The 13443-nt window shown below is 35.0% G+C and overlaps 3 protein-coding genes across 6 annotated transcripts in view; 1 reads left to right on the top strand and 2 right to left on the bottom strand.

Moving 5' to 3' along the window:
• Positions 1-13443, bottom strand: part of LOC100555440 (D-serine dehydratase) — a 459449-nt gene that overhangs the window by 214697 nt on the left and 231309 nt on the right. The window lies entirely within an intron of this gene.
• The window catches only part of LOC100553684 (uncharacterized), a 59820-nt gene that overhangs the window by 27127 nt on the left and 19250 nt on the right, over positions 1-13443 (bottom strand). The gene's annotated exons all lie outside the window — the stretch shown is intronic.
• setd2 (SET domain containing 2, histone lysine methyltransferase) overlaps positions 5172-13443 on the top strand; it is a 102619-nt gene continuing 94347 nt past the window's right edge. The window contains exon 1 of the mRNA XM_008123477.3: positions 5172-5216. The gene's annotated coding sequence lies outside the window, so the exon portion shown is untranslated. The remainder of the gene's footprint in view (positions 5217-13443) is intronic.

Here is a 13443-nt window from a genome sequence, read left to right as displayed (position 1 = left end):
AAAAACCTAACCTACTAAACAATCAATGTAATAGTAATAGTGTAATTTTCCAGTCATGACGTATGTTGTACGTTTGAGCATATACTGTATATACTCGAGTATAAGCCTAGTTTTTCGGCCCTTTTTTTAAGACTGAAAAAAAACAACAACCTCGGCTTATACTCGGGTGAGAATCCTGGTTGGCTTATATTTGGGTCAGCTTATGCTCGAGAATATATGGTACATTTATTGTTCTTCTCTATTATTATTGGTATTATTACATTTATTATTTTTCTCTATTATTGTTGCTACTATGACATTTATTTTACTCTATTTTTTATTATTATTAATAAATTTATTATTTCACTCTGATCTGATTACAGTAGAGTCTCACTTATCCAACATTAGCTTATCCAACATTCTGGATTATCCAACACATTTTTGTAGTCAATGTTTTCAATACATCATGATATTTTGGTGCTAAATTTGTAAATACAGTAATTACTACATCGCATTACTGTGTTTTGAACTACTTTTTCTGTCAAATTTGTTGTATAATATGATGTCTGGGTGCTTAATTTGTAAAAACATAACCTAATTTATGTTGAATAGACTTTTCCTTGATCCCTCTTTATTATCCAACCTATTCGCTTATCCAACATTCTGCTGGCCCATTTAGCTTGGATAAGTGAGACTCTACTGTATTATTATATTTATTATTTTATTCTATTATTATTTACTCTATTAGTATTTATTATTTTACTCTATTATTTACTCTATTATTTATTATTTTACTCCATTATTCTACATATATTATTTTCCTGTATTTATTATTATTATTGTTATTACATGTATTATTTTACGCTATTATTATTAAAAGGATACATAAGCACATTTACATTGAAGAAGATGAGAATAATGATTTGACCAGAGTTGGACAGTCTTATCTTAAATTAGAGCTTTATGTAAATATTCAAAAACATTTAACCTACTGATGCATCGATTAATGTAATTTTATTGGTATCTGTTTTTATTTCTGAAATTTCCCACCCTCGGTTTATACTGGAGTCAATGTTTTCCCAGTTTTTGGTGGTAAAATTAAGTGCCTCGGCTTATATTCAGGTTGGCTTATACTTGAGTATATACGGTAAAAGGACGGGTGAACAAAGGATGGGTGGACCACTCAGTTAAAGAGACGGTCACCTTTTGTTTTGGCCACTACAAAATAAAAAGGCTTGCTTCTTCCACTCTTTTTTGGAACTCTCTTCTTTCTTTCCCCTCCGAAAGCTCTGAAAGGACCCAAAGACAGTAGTAGTAATAATAACACATCAACAACAACGTCTTGCCAACTTCTCACCATGAACCACGGTAGAGAACAACAAATCAAAGTGCATCAATAGACACACAGCATCAGTTAAATCAGATGAATTCCACGGACAGAGAATCAGATGGTGGAAACAGAAGAACGGCTTGTCTAAGAGGAGCGTGCTTGCTCCATCAATGTTTAACATTCACATAAATGATCAGCCATTGCTAGAAGCGACAGAGAGTTTCAAATATGCGGATGATTGTGCCATCACCACCCAAACAAGGAGCTTTGAAATGGTTGAACAGAAGCTCTCTGAAGCTTTAGGTGCTCTTACTGCCTATTACAGGGAAAACCAGCTGATCCCTAATCCATCTAAAATGTAGACGTGTGCTTTTCACCTTAAGAACAGACAAACATCTCAAGCTCTGAGGACCACCTGGAATCCCACTGGAGCATTGCTGCACACCAAAATACCTTTGAATTACCCTGGACTGTGCTCTGACTTACAAGAAGCATTGCTTGAATATCAAGCAAAAAATAGGTGATAGAAATAACATCATACAAAAGCAGACTGGCACAACCTGGGGATCCCAACCAGACACAGTGAAGACATCTGCATAGTGTTTGTGTTGCATAGAGACATCTACACTATAGAATTAATGCCGTTTGACTCCTCTCTAGAAATCTCTAGGTTATCCAGTATGACTCTATAATGAAGCTCTGGCTGACCATAGAATTGCACTGGAAAACTTTTTTTAAAAATTTTTTTATTGTGTTATAAATGGTATAAACAGCGAAAGTGGGGGAAAGCATTGTGGAGAAAGAAAGAGAAAGGAGGGAATGAAACAAATCAAGAAAGAGATGGGGGGAAATAGAGGAAAAAAATAAAAATATATACATAATAATAATAATAATAATAATAATAATAATAATAATAATAATAATAAATAGCAGTAAGAATAGAAATAAAGGTTTCGAGGGTTGACTTCCCATTGAGATAAAAAAAAACCAGCTTCCATTAAAAAAAGAAAAAAAATTCTTCTGTTATTCTTTCCAGTTAGCCTTCTGCGTTGCTTTTCAAACATCGGATAGGTTTATTGTTAATGTTGCATTCAATCTTGGAAACCAATCCAATCTGTTTTCTGTTTAGCATCTCTTAGTTTTTGTGACAGACAGTCCATTTGTATTAAATCTAACAGTTTTAGAATCCCATCGTCAGGAGTTGGAATTTTTTTTTGTTTCCAAACTTTAGCCAGAACTAATCTTGCAGCTCTGCACATAAGAAAGAACATTTTATCTTGGTTTGCATTTAGTTTTGCATTTCTTATGCCCAATAAATACATTTCTGGCGCCAGAGGAAATTTGATTTTCAATATTTTCTGTGTTATTAATGGAATACTGTTCCAGTATCTTTTAATTTCTTTACAAGTCCACCATTGATGGAAAAAGGTTCCAATTTCTTTCTCACACTTCCAGCATTTGTTGGATAATTGCTTGTTCAATTTTGCTAATTTAATGGGGGTGTAGTACCATCTGAACAACATCTTATACCAATTCTCCCTGATGTCTATGGCTGTGGAAAAATTTAGTTTTTTATTCCAAATTTCTTCCCACTGATTTGCATTTATATTATGACTGAAATCTTTTGCCCATTTAACTTGGCAATCTTTAATCTGTTCTTCCTCCGTTGTCCATTGTAGTAATTGTTGGTATAGTATTTTGATTATCTTTTTGTCTTTTAGCATTATTAAATCCCATAGGCCTGATTCTTGCTTGAAGCCTACTTTAATATCTTGTTTGTGTATATCTAAACAGGGCCTTAGATATACATATGCATATGACATGCGAGAGAATTGGTTAAAAATGCAATATAGGTGGTATATAACCGCCTACAAAATTTCGAAATGCTATAAAAACACTACAGATAAATGCTGGAAGTGCGAGCACCAAACGGGCATGTTTTTTCACCTATGGTGGACATGTCCAAAAGCCCAACAATACTGGAGAGACATAAATGAAGTTATACAAACAATTTTAAAGATAGAAATTAAAAGAGAATCAGAGTACTTTCTACTTGGAATGCTAGATATAGAATATGATAAAGACAAAGAGATTTTGTTTAACTATCTGGTTATTGCTGCGAGAATAACATATGCCAGGTTGTGGAGACAAAAAGAGATTCCAAAAAAGGAGGAGTGGTTGAATAAAGTCATGGAGGTGATGAATATGGACAGGCTCACTTATTGGTTATCTCCAAGTCAAGGTCTGCCAAAGGAAGAAACTAACTGGGACCTGGTAAAGGACTATTTAAAACAAATAAAATTTGATCCTATCTGCTGAACAAACACAATCTTAGAAACTGATAAGGACAAAGGGGATATGGGTATTACCGATTTTCAGAATTTTTTCAGAACCAATTAAAGTGAGATGGAAGTCTACAGTTGTTTTTTTTAACTGTATTGTATTTTTTAATATATTTTTTCATATTTTTCCTGTTTTCCCTCTTTCTTTCTTTCCTACTTTCTAATAACAAAAAGTGTTCCCCCACTTTCGATGTGAAAATATTATCTTTTACTAATATATATTTCCTTTCCTTTTATTTTCCAGACATAAAATTTTTAATAAAGATATTATTAAAAAATATCTTGTTTGTAACACTCTAGTATTTGATAATATTGCACTGGAAAACTTAACGAGATTCCTAGGGTGCGTCTACACCATGGAATTAATGCAGTTTGGTGCATCTACACTGTAAAATGAATGCAGTTTGGTGCATTGGCACTAGAATTAATGCAGTTTGGTGCATCTACACTGGAAAATGAATGCAGTTTGGTGCATTGGCACTAGAATTAATGCAGTTTGGTGCATCTACATTGCAGAATTAGTGCAGTTTGCTGCATCTACACCGGAATTAATGCAGTTTGGTGCATCTATACTGTAAAATGAATGCAGTTTGGTGCATTGGCACTAGAATTAATGCAGTTTGGTGCATCTACATTGCAGAATTAGTGCAGTTTGCTGCATCTACACCGGAATTAATGCAGTTTGGTGCATCTATACTGTAAAATGAATGCAGTTTGGTGCATTGGCACTAAAATTAATGCAGTTTGGTGCGTCTACATTGCAAAATTAGTGCAGTTTGCTGCATCTACACCGGAATTAATGCAGTTTGGTGCATTGACGCTATGGAGTTGCAGTCCAAAACACCTGGAGGGCCCAAGTTTGCCCATACCTGTGTTAAAGGTATAGATCTAGATCAGTGATGGCCAACCTATGACACGCGTGTCAGCACTGACACGCCTAGCCATTTTTGCTGACACGCTGCCGCATGAAGGTTGATTGGATGACTATGTCTTTTGTGGCCAAATTTGGTGTGATTTGGTCCAGTGGTTTTGTGGTTGACTCCATGGGAATGATGCACATTATTATTCTATTATTATTGTAGTATATTATCATTTTATTACTATATTATTATTATTATTATATTATTCATTATTCGTGACTACACTGAAACTAGAATAGAGAGAAATCAGTGTGGAAACTGCAAGAGGTACCATAGATGGTTGTACATGGAAATAATGGCAGTAAATAGTTTTTGATTTATTAAATACAGTTATATATTACAATTATATATTTTGTTATTATATATTTTGTTATTTAAACTATACATATTGCGAAGTGACACACCACCCAAGTCATGCTAGGTTTTTTTTTTGGTGAATTTTGACACACCAAGCGCAAAAGGTTGCCCATCATTGCTCTAGAGTTACTGCAGGTGGGAAGAACACAGGTGAAAACACCTTGATGGGATCGGCTTCTTTCCCTATAAAGGAAGCAAATGGGAAGGATGCTCTGATATCCTTAACAAGAACCAGGTTTGCCTTTGGAAGCTCATCACCAAAACCACAGCGCTCAGGTTAAATTTTGGGTAAGTGCATTATCCAAACAGGTTATTAAAGTTGGCATTTTGCATCAGAATGTACGGTGAACCTATTGCAGGGTTTTAATGTTTGCGTATTTGAAATTGTGCAGTCACACTTTTCATCTAAGCTGCTTTGAGTCTCCTTCAGGAGCAATAAAGCGAGCTATACATAATAATAAACAAAACCAATAAATAATAATAATATTAATATTAATAATTATATAGTCCCCAGAAGGGAAATACTGTAATGGGAGCCAGAAACGATAGCAATAAGTACATTTGCAGTGCCACAGTTTCTATATGCATAATCCACCTTAAAGTACCTTTTAAGAATATTATGCAACTTGTGGTTTAATAACACTGTGCAATTTAGCATAGCTACGCCATCGAAGCGGCTGGGGATTTATTTGGGCTAGATGTGCCAAAAGCACCCTAAGCTTAAATTGGATTAAAATGGCTGAAGGAGCCACTTAAAGGAGGGTGTTAATTTGCATATTTGTATTCCTTCTATTATTATTATTTTATTATGACACAGCAAACAAGATAGACATGCTGGATTTCATATCACAGAATCACAAGTCGAACACTTCCCAAGCGTCTAGGACTGTGTGATGTATTTTCTGATGATGCGCGCAGATCCCAGCAGGGTGGCCTTTTGCAGCTGACAGATCGTAATTTTGTCAATGTCTATTGTTTCCAAATGCCGGCTGAGATCTTTTGGCACGGCACCCAGTGTGCCCATCACCACCGGGACCACTGCACTGGTTTCTGCCAGAGTCTTTGCAGTTCAGTCTTGAGGTCCTGAGAGCGGCTGAGTTTTTCCTGTTGTTTTTCGTCAATGCGACTGTCACCTGGGATGGTGACGTCAATGATCCAAACCTTGTTCTTTTCCACAACTGTGATGTCTGGTGTGTTGTGTTCCAGAACTTTGTCAGTCTGGATTCGGAAGTCCCTCAGTATCTTTGCGTGCTCATTTTCCAATACTTTTGCAGGTTTGTGATCCCACCAGTTCTTTGCTGCTGGGAGGTGGTACTTGAGGCATAAGTTCCAATGGATCATTTGGGCCACATAGTTGTGCCTCTGTTTGTAGTCTATCTGTGCGATTTTCTTACAGCAGCTGAGGAGATGATCCATGGTTTCGTCGGTTTCCTTGCACAGTCTGCATTTTGGGTCATCAGCTGATTTTTCAATCTTGGCCTTGATTGCCTTTGTTCTGATGTCTTGCTCCTGGGCTGCAAGGATCGGGCCTTCTGTCTCCTTCTTCAGGGTCCCATTCGTGAGCCAGAGCTAGGTCTATTATTATTATTATTATTATTATTATTATTATTATTAATTGCCTTTGTTCTGATGTCTTGCTCCTGGGCTGCAATGATCGGGCCTTCTGTCTCCTTCTTCAGGGTCCCATTCGTGAGCCAGAGCTAGGTCTATTATTATTATTATTATTATTATTATTAATTGCCTTTGTTCTGATGTCTTGCTCCTGGGCTGCAAGGATCGGGCCTTATGTCTCCTTCTTCAGGGTCCCATTCGTGAGCCAGAGCTAGGTCTATTATTATTATTATTATTATTATTATTATTATTATTATTATTATTATTAATTGCCTTTGTTCTGATGTCTTGCTCCTGGGCTGCAAGGATCGGGCCTTCTGTCTCCTTCTTCAGGGTCCCATTCGTGAGCCAGAGCTAGGTCTATTATTATTATTATTATTATTATTATTATTATTATTATTATTATTAATTGCCTTTGTTCTGATGTCTTGCTCCTGGGCTGCAAGGATCGGGCCTTATGTCTCCTTCTTCAGGGTCCCATTCGTGAGCCAGAGCTAGGTCTATTATTATTATTATTATTATTATTATTATTATTATTATTATTATTATTATTAATTGCCTTTGTTCTGATGTCTTGCTCCTGGGCTGCAAGGATCGGGCCTTCTGTCTCCTTCTTCAGGGTCCCATTCGTGAGCCAGAGCTAGGTCTATTATTATTATTATTATTATTATTATTATTATTATTATTAATTGCCTTTGTTCTGATGTCTTGCTCCTGGGCTGCAAGGATCGGGCCTTATGTCTCCTTCTTCAGGGTCCCATTCGTGAGCCAGAGCCAGGTCTTCTCCTCGTCAGCTTTTCCTTCAATTTTGTCAAGGAACTTTCCATGCAGTGTTTTGTTGTGCCAGCTGTCAGCTCTAGTTTGTAGTGCGGTTTTCTTGTACTGGTTTTTTTGTCTGCTGTGCTTTGAGGAGTTTCTGATTTTTGACTTCAATCAAAGCAGGTTCTTCACTTTGCTTCACATATTCTGCCAGGGCATCATCATCATCATCATCATCATTATTAGTAATCTCACACTGCAGATTCACACTAGTTATTTTTTTGGGTTGCTATTAGTATTGATATATTCCTTTCCCCCTGCTTTGCAGAACCAGGGTAAGATTCTTGTGTCTGAATGGTCAGAAATGTTAAAGACGCAGAACTTGCTTTTTATATGCAGCAGATGCAAAGAGGAGCTTGTTCAAATCAGAACATTGATTATGAAATTTATGCTCCTCTCCGGCGACTAAACATTTGGAGTGTTGTCGAAGGCTTTCATGGCCAGAATCACTGGGTTGCTGTGAGTTTTTCAGGCTGTATGGATTAGCAAGCTTGAATAGCATTGAGTAGCCATGAAGCTGCAAAGTCAACCAGTGAGGATATTTGCATAGAGGTAGCCTGGCATGAATAGCATTGAAGCTGCAAAGTCAATCAGTGAAGGTATTTGCATAGAGGTAGCCTGGCTTGAATAGCATTGAGTAGCCATGAAGTTGCAAAGTCAATCAGTGAGGATATTTGCATAGAGGTAGCCTGGCTTGAATAGCACTGAGTAGCCATGAAGCTGCAGTCAACCAGTGAGGATATTTGCATAGAGGTAGCCTGGCGTGAATAGCATTGAGTAGCTAGGAAGCTGCAAAGTCAATCAGTGAGGGCATTTGCATAGAGGTAGCCTGGCTTGAATAGCACTGAAGTTGCAAAGTCAATCAGTGAAGGTATTTGCATAGAGTGAAGGTATTTTCATACAGGTAGCCTGGCTTGAATAGCATTGAGTAGCCATGAAGTTGCAAAGTCAATCAGTGAGGATATTTGCATAGAGGTAGCCTGGCTTGAATAGCACTGAGTAGCCATGAAGCTGCAGTCAACCAGTGAGGATATTTGCATAGAGGTAGCCTGGCGTGAATAGCATTGAGTAGCTAGGAAGCTGCAAAGTCAATCAGTGAGGGCATTTGCATAGAGGTAGCCTGGCTTGAATAGCACTGAAGTTGCAAAGTCAATCAGTGAAGGTATTTGCATAGAGTGAAGGTATTTTCATACAGGTAGCCTGGCTTGAATAGCATTGAGTAGCCATGAAGCTGCAGTCAATCAGTGAGGGTATCTGAATAGAGATAGCCTGGTTGTTGTTGTCTGGAGGCACCCTCTGTTTGGGAGCTGTCAACTGGCTCTTGATTATTTGCTGTCTAGAGTTCCGATGTTTCTGAGTGGTGTTCCTTACTTACTGTCTTGATTCTAGTGTTTTGTTTTTTTTTAATACTGGTAATCAGATTTTGTTCATGTTCATGGTTTCCTCCTTTCTGTTGAAATTGTCCACACGCTTCATGTGGATGTCAATGGCTTCTGTGCGTAGTCTGACATGATGGATATCATATAAGAATAAAGTCATTATTATCATCAGAGTAGTCTAGCATTTCTGTATTCTCAAATAATATGCTGTGTCCAAGAGCCAGCTAAGTCCTGCCAAACAAAGGATGCCTCCAGGCAACAACAGCCAGGCGACCTCTATGCAGATACCCTCACTGATTGACTGTGCAAGCTTCATGGCTACTCAATGCTATTCAAGCTGGCTAATTACAACAGATCCACACTTGCTTTAAATATACACAAGGGTTCTTTCTCCCACCCAGGAAATTATTCTGAAGATGCCATTAGCCACAGACGCAAGTTTGCTTTTAATTACTCTGATTTTATCTGCTTGGATTTTAATGTATTGTCCATTATTTTATTTTGTGTATCGTTGGAATGTTTTAAGTTTTTGTCAAATATGTTGTGTCGTTGTTTTGGGCTTGTCCCTGTTGTGAGCCACCCAGAGTTTATTATTATTATTATTATTATTATTATTATTATTATTATTATTATTATTATTAGATGCAGGCAAAACATCAGGAGAGATTACCGCTGTAACATGGCCATACAGCCTGGAAAACTGACAAAAACCTAACATTTGGAGTATTTATTTGGAGAGCTCCTTGCATCATTGCAATGCACACATGTTGTGTATGTGTTCACCTATGCAACAAAGAAAAGCTGTTCAGCCGGCAGAGTAACTTTTCTTATCCTGCCCAAACAAGTTGATTACTTTTGGTCAGGATCGTCAACATTTAGGATTGGGATTCTGTGAACATTAGTAAGAATTTCCCAAAAGAGTCGTTGGACAGTAAAATATGCTGCTTTTTCTGTTGGCTTTAATGCAAAGGCTGGATTGGTCATTTGTCCAGAAGGCTTTTGATTGTGCTTTTAATGCAAGGCAGAAATGGGTTGGACCGGATAGCCTTTGGGGGTCTCTTCCAACTTTAGGATTTTATGACCATTCAGGTTCTCCAGAACTAGTTCTGAGCATGTAGGAATTTCTCTTCCCTTTGAAACACATGTGGATTTATTCCACTGCTCTATTTAACACATGATTTCCATGTGGCCGCATCCAGTGAGTCACTGCTACAGGATTTCTTGCCTGAAGGTTCGTAACCAGTTAATGAGCGATGAATTGGCTAACGTACACTGACTACAGGTGTGTCGAATGAGAAGTTCATTAAGTAGGCAGCTACCTTTCCCAGGCTATTGCAACATCACGGCGTGCTTGATTCCGAATGCCAACAGACGAGGCATTTGCAATAAGGCAAGAAGCCTACACTTTGGGGGAAAATATCCTGATGAAATCTGTGAGCAAATCAATCCTCATTAAAGGATGTTCATGTATATGCCTTCAAGTCTCCTGTTGACTTATGGGGACCCCAATACATTTCTTTATAGCAGGGGTCCCCAAACTAAGGCCCGGGGGCCACATGCGGCCCTCCAAGGTCATTTACCTGGCCCCCGCCCTCAGTTTTATAATAAAATATATTGTATAATAATATAATGTAATACAATATAACACTAACAATAATACCATAGAATAGTATTGATACTAATATCGAATGCTAATATTGTGCTATGCTAATAATATAATATATTGTATGTTCATATAATATTGATACTAATATTATGTCATACAATATAATACTAATAACAATGCAACATAATAATATTAATTATACATTATATATTAAATGTAATATTACTAATAATATTACGGTATAGTGGTATAGTGCAATATAATATCTAATGCTAATATTGTGCTATGCTAATAATATAATATATTGTATGTTCATATAATATTGATACTAATATTATAATGTCATACAGTATACTAATAACAATGCAACATAATAATATTAATTATACATTATATATTAAATGTAATATTACTAGTAATATTACAATATAGTGATATAGTACAATAATATTACTAATAATATTACTAATAATATTACAGTATAGTGGTATAGTTCAATATAGTAATATATAATAATATTAATTATACATTATATATTAAATGTAATATTACTAATAATATTACGGTATAGTGGTATAGTGCAATATAATAATATCTAATGCTAATATTGTGCTATGCTAATAATATAATATATTGTATGTTCATATAATATTGATACTAATATTATAATGTCATACAGTATACTAATAATAATGCAACATAATAATATTAATTATACATTAAATGTAATATTACTAATAATATTACGGTATAGTGGTATAGTACAATATAATAATATCTAATGCTAATATTGTGCTATGCTAATAATATAATATATTGTATGTTCATATAATATTGATACTAATATTATAATGTCATACAGTATACTAATAACAATGCAACATAATAATATTAATTATACATTATATATTAAATGTAATATTACTAGTAATATTACAATATAGTGATATAGTACAATAATATTACTAATAATATTACTAATAATATTACAGTATAGTGGTATAGTTCAATATAGTAATATATAATAATATTAATTATACATTATATATTAAATTAATATTACTAATAATATTACGGTATAGTGGTATAGTGCAATATAATAATATCAAATGCTAATATTGTGCTATGCTAATAATATAATATATTGTATGTTCATATAATATTGATACTAATATTATAATGTCATACAGTATACTAATAATAATGCAACATAATAATATTAATTATACATTAAATGTAATATTACTAATAATATTACGGTATAGTGGTATAGTGCAATATAATAATATCTAATGCTAATATTGTGCTATGCTAATAATATAATATATTGTATGTTCATATAATATTGATACTAATATTATAATGTCATACAGTATACTAATAATAATGCAACATAATAATATTAATTATACATTAAATGTAATATTACTAATAATATTACGGTATAGTGGTATAGTACAATATAATAATATCTAATGCTAATATTGTGCTATGCTAATAATATAATATATTGTATGTTCATATAATATTGATACTAATATTATAATGTCATACAGTATACTAATAATAATGCAACATAATAATATTAATTATACATTATATATTAAATGTAATATTACTAGTAATATTACAATATAGTGATATAGTACAATAATATTACTAATAATATTACTAATAATATTACAGTATAGTGGTATAGTTCAATATAGTAATATATAATGCTAATATTGTGCTATGCTAATAATATCATATATTGTATGTACATATAATTTGTAAGCCACTCTGAGTCCCCTTTGGGGTGAGAAGGGTGTGACACAAATGTAATAAATAAATATAATAAATAAATAATAAATAAATTTTAGACATAGGCTCACCCAAAGTCTGAAATGACTTGAAGGCACAACAACAACAACAACAATCCTAATTAACTTGACTATCTCATTGGCCAGAAGCAGGCCCACACTTCCCATTGAAATCCTGATAAATGTCTGTTGGTTAAAATTGTTTATATTTTTAAATATTGTATTACTCTTTCATTGTTCTTCTTCTTGTTGTTTTTGCATTACAAATAAGACATGTGCAGTGTGCATCGGAATTTGTTTGTATTTTTTTTTTCCAAATGATAATTTGGCCCTTCAACAGTCTGAAGGATTGTGGACTGGCCCTCTGCTTAAATTGTTTTTCCAGTTCCTTTTTCTAAAACAGGGCAGCTAATATTAATCAGTGGTCTTCCATCCAAGGACTAACCAATACTAGATCTGTTTAGATTCCAAAATCAAATGAAAGCTGATGCTTACTCAGGTTGCAAAGTTCAACATTACTTATTTTGTTTTTAATTGATTATTTGAATTCTCATTGCTTTTTTTTTTGCATTTGTTTGCTGTTGTGAATAGGACGTAAATACTAATAAGTTGGGGCTGGGCTTAGCATAGTGGGCGAAACCACTAACTGCAGAAAATCCTGCCGATCGAAAGGACGGCAATTTGAGTCCTGGTAGGGGTGAGCACCCGCTGTCAGCCCCAGCTCCCTGCCTACCTAGCAGATCGAGTAGATAAATAGGGACCGCTTTTAGCGGGGAGGGAATAAAAGGCACCCTTAAGGACATGCTGACGATTGATCGGAAGGACAAAATACAGTAGAGTCTCACTTATCCAAGTCTCGCTTATCCAACGTTCTGGATTATCCAACGCATTTTTGCAGTCAATGTTTTCAATATATCTTGATATTTTGGTGCTAAATTCATAAATACAGTAATTACTACATAGCACTACTGCATATTGAACTACTTTTTCTGCTAATTTTGTTGTTTAACATGATGTTTTGGTGCTTAATTTGTAAAATCATAACCTAATTTGATGTTTAATAGGCTTTTCCTTAATGCCTCCTTATTATCCAACCTATTCGCTTATCCAACATTCTGCCGGCCCGTTTATGTTGGATAAGTGAGACTCTACTGTACTAATAAGTTGGGGCTGGGCTTAGCATAGTGGGCGAAACCACTAGCTGTAGAAAATCCTGCCAATCAAAAGGATGGCAGTTCGAGTCCTGGTCGGGGTGAGCACCTGCTGTCAGCCCCAGCTCCCTGCCTACCTAGCAGATC

The sequence above is a fragment of the Anolis carolinensis genome, chromosome 6, assembly GCF_035594765.1.
Source record: "Anolis carolinensis isolate JA03-04 chromosome 6, rAnoCar3.1.pri, whole genome shotgun sequence".
In the NCBI taxonomy this organism is placed as follows: domain Eukaryota; kingdom Metazoa; phylum Chordata; class Lepidosauria; order Squamata; family Dactyloidae; genus Anolis; species Anolis carolinensis.
The sequence above is the reverse complement of the archived record's forward strand: the minus strand, read 5'-3'. Positions and strand labels throughout refer to the sequence as shown.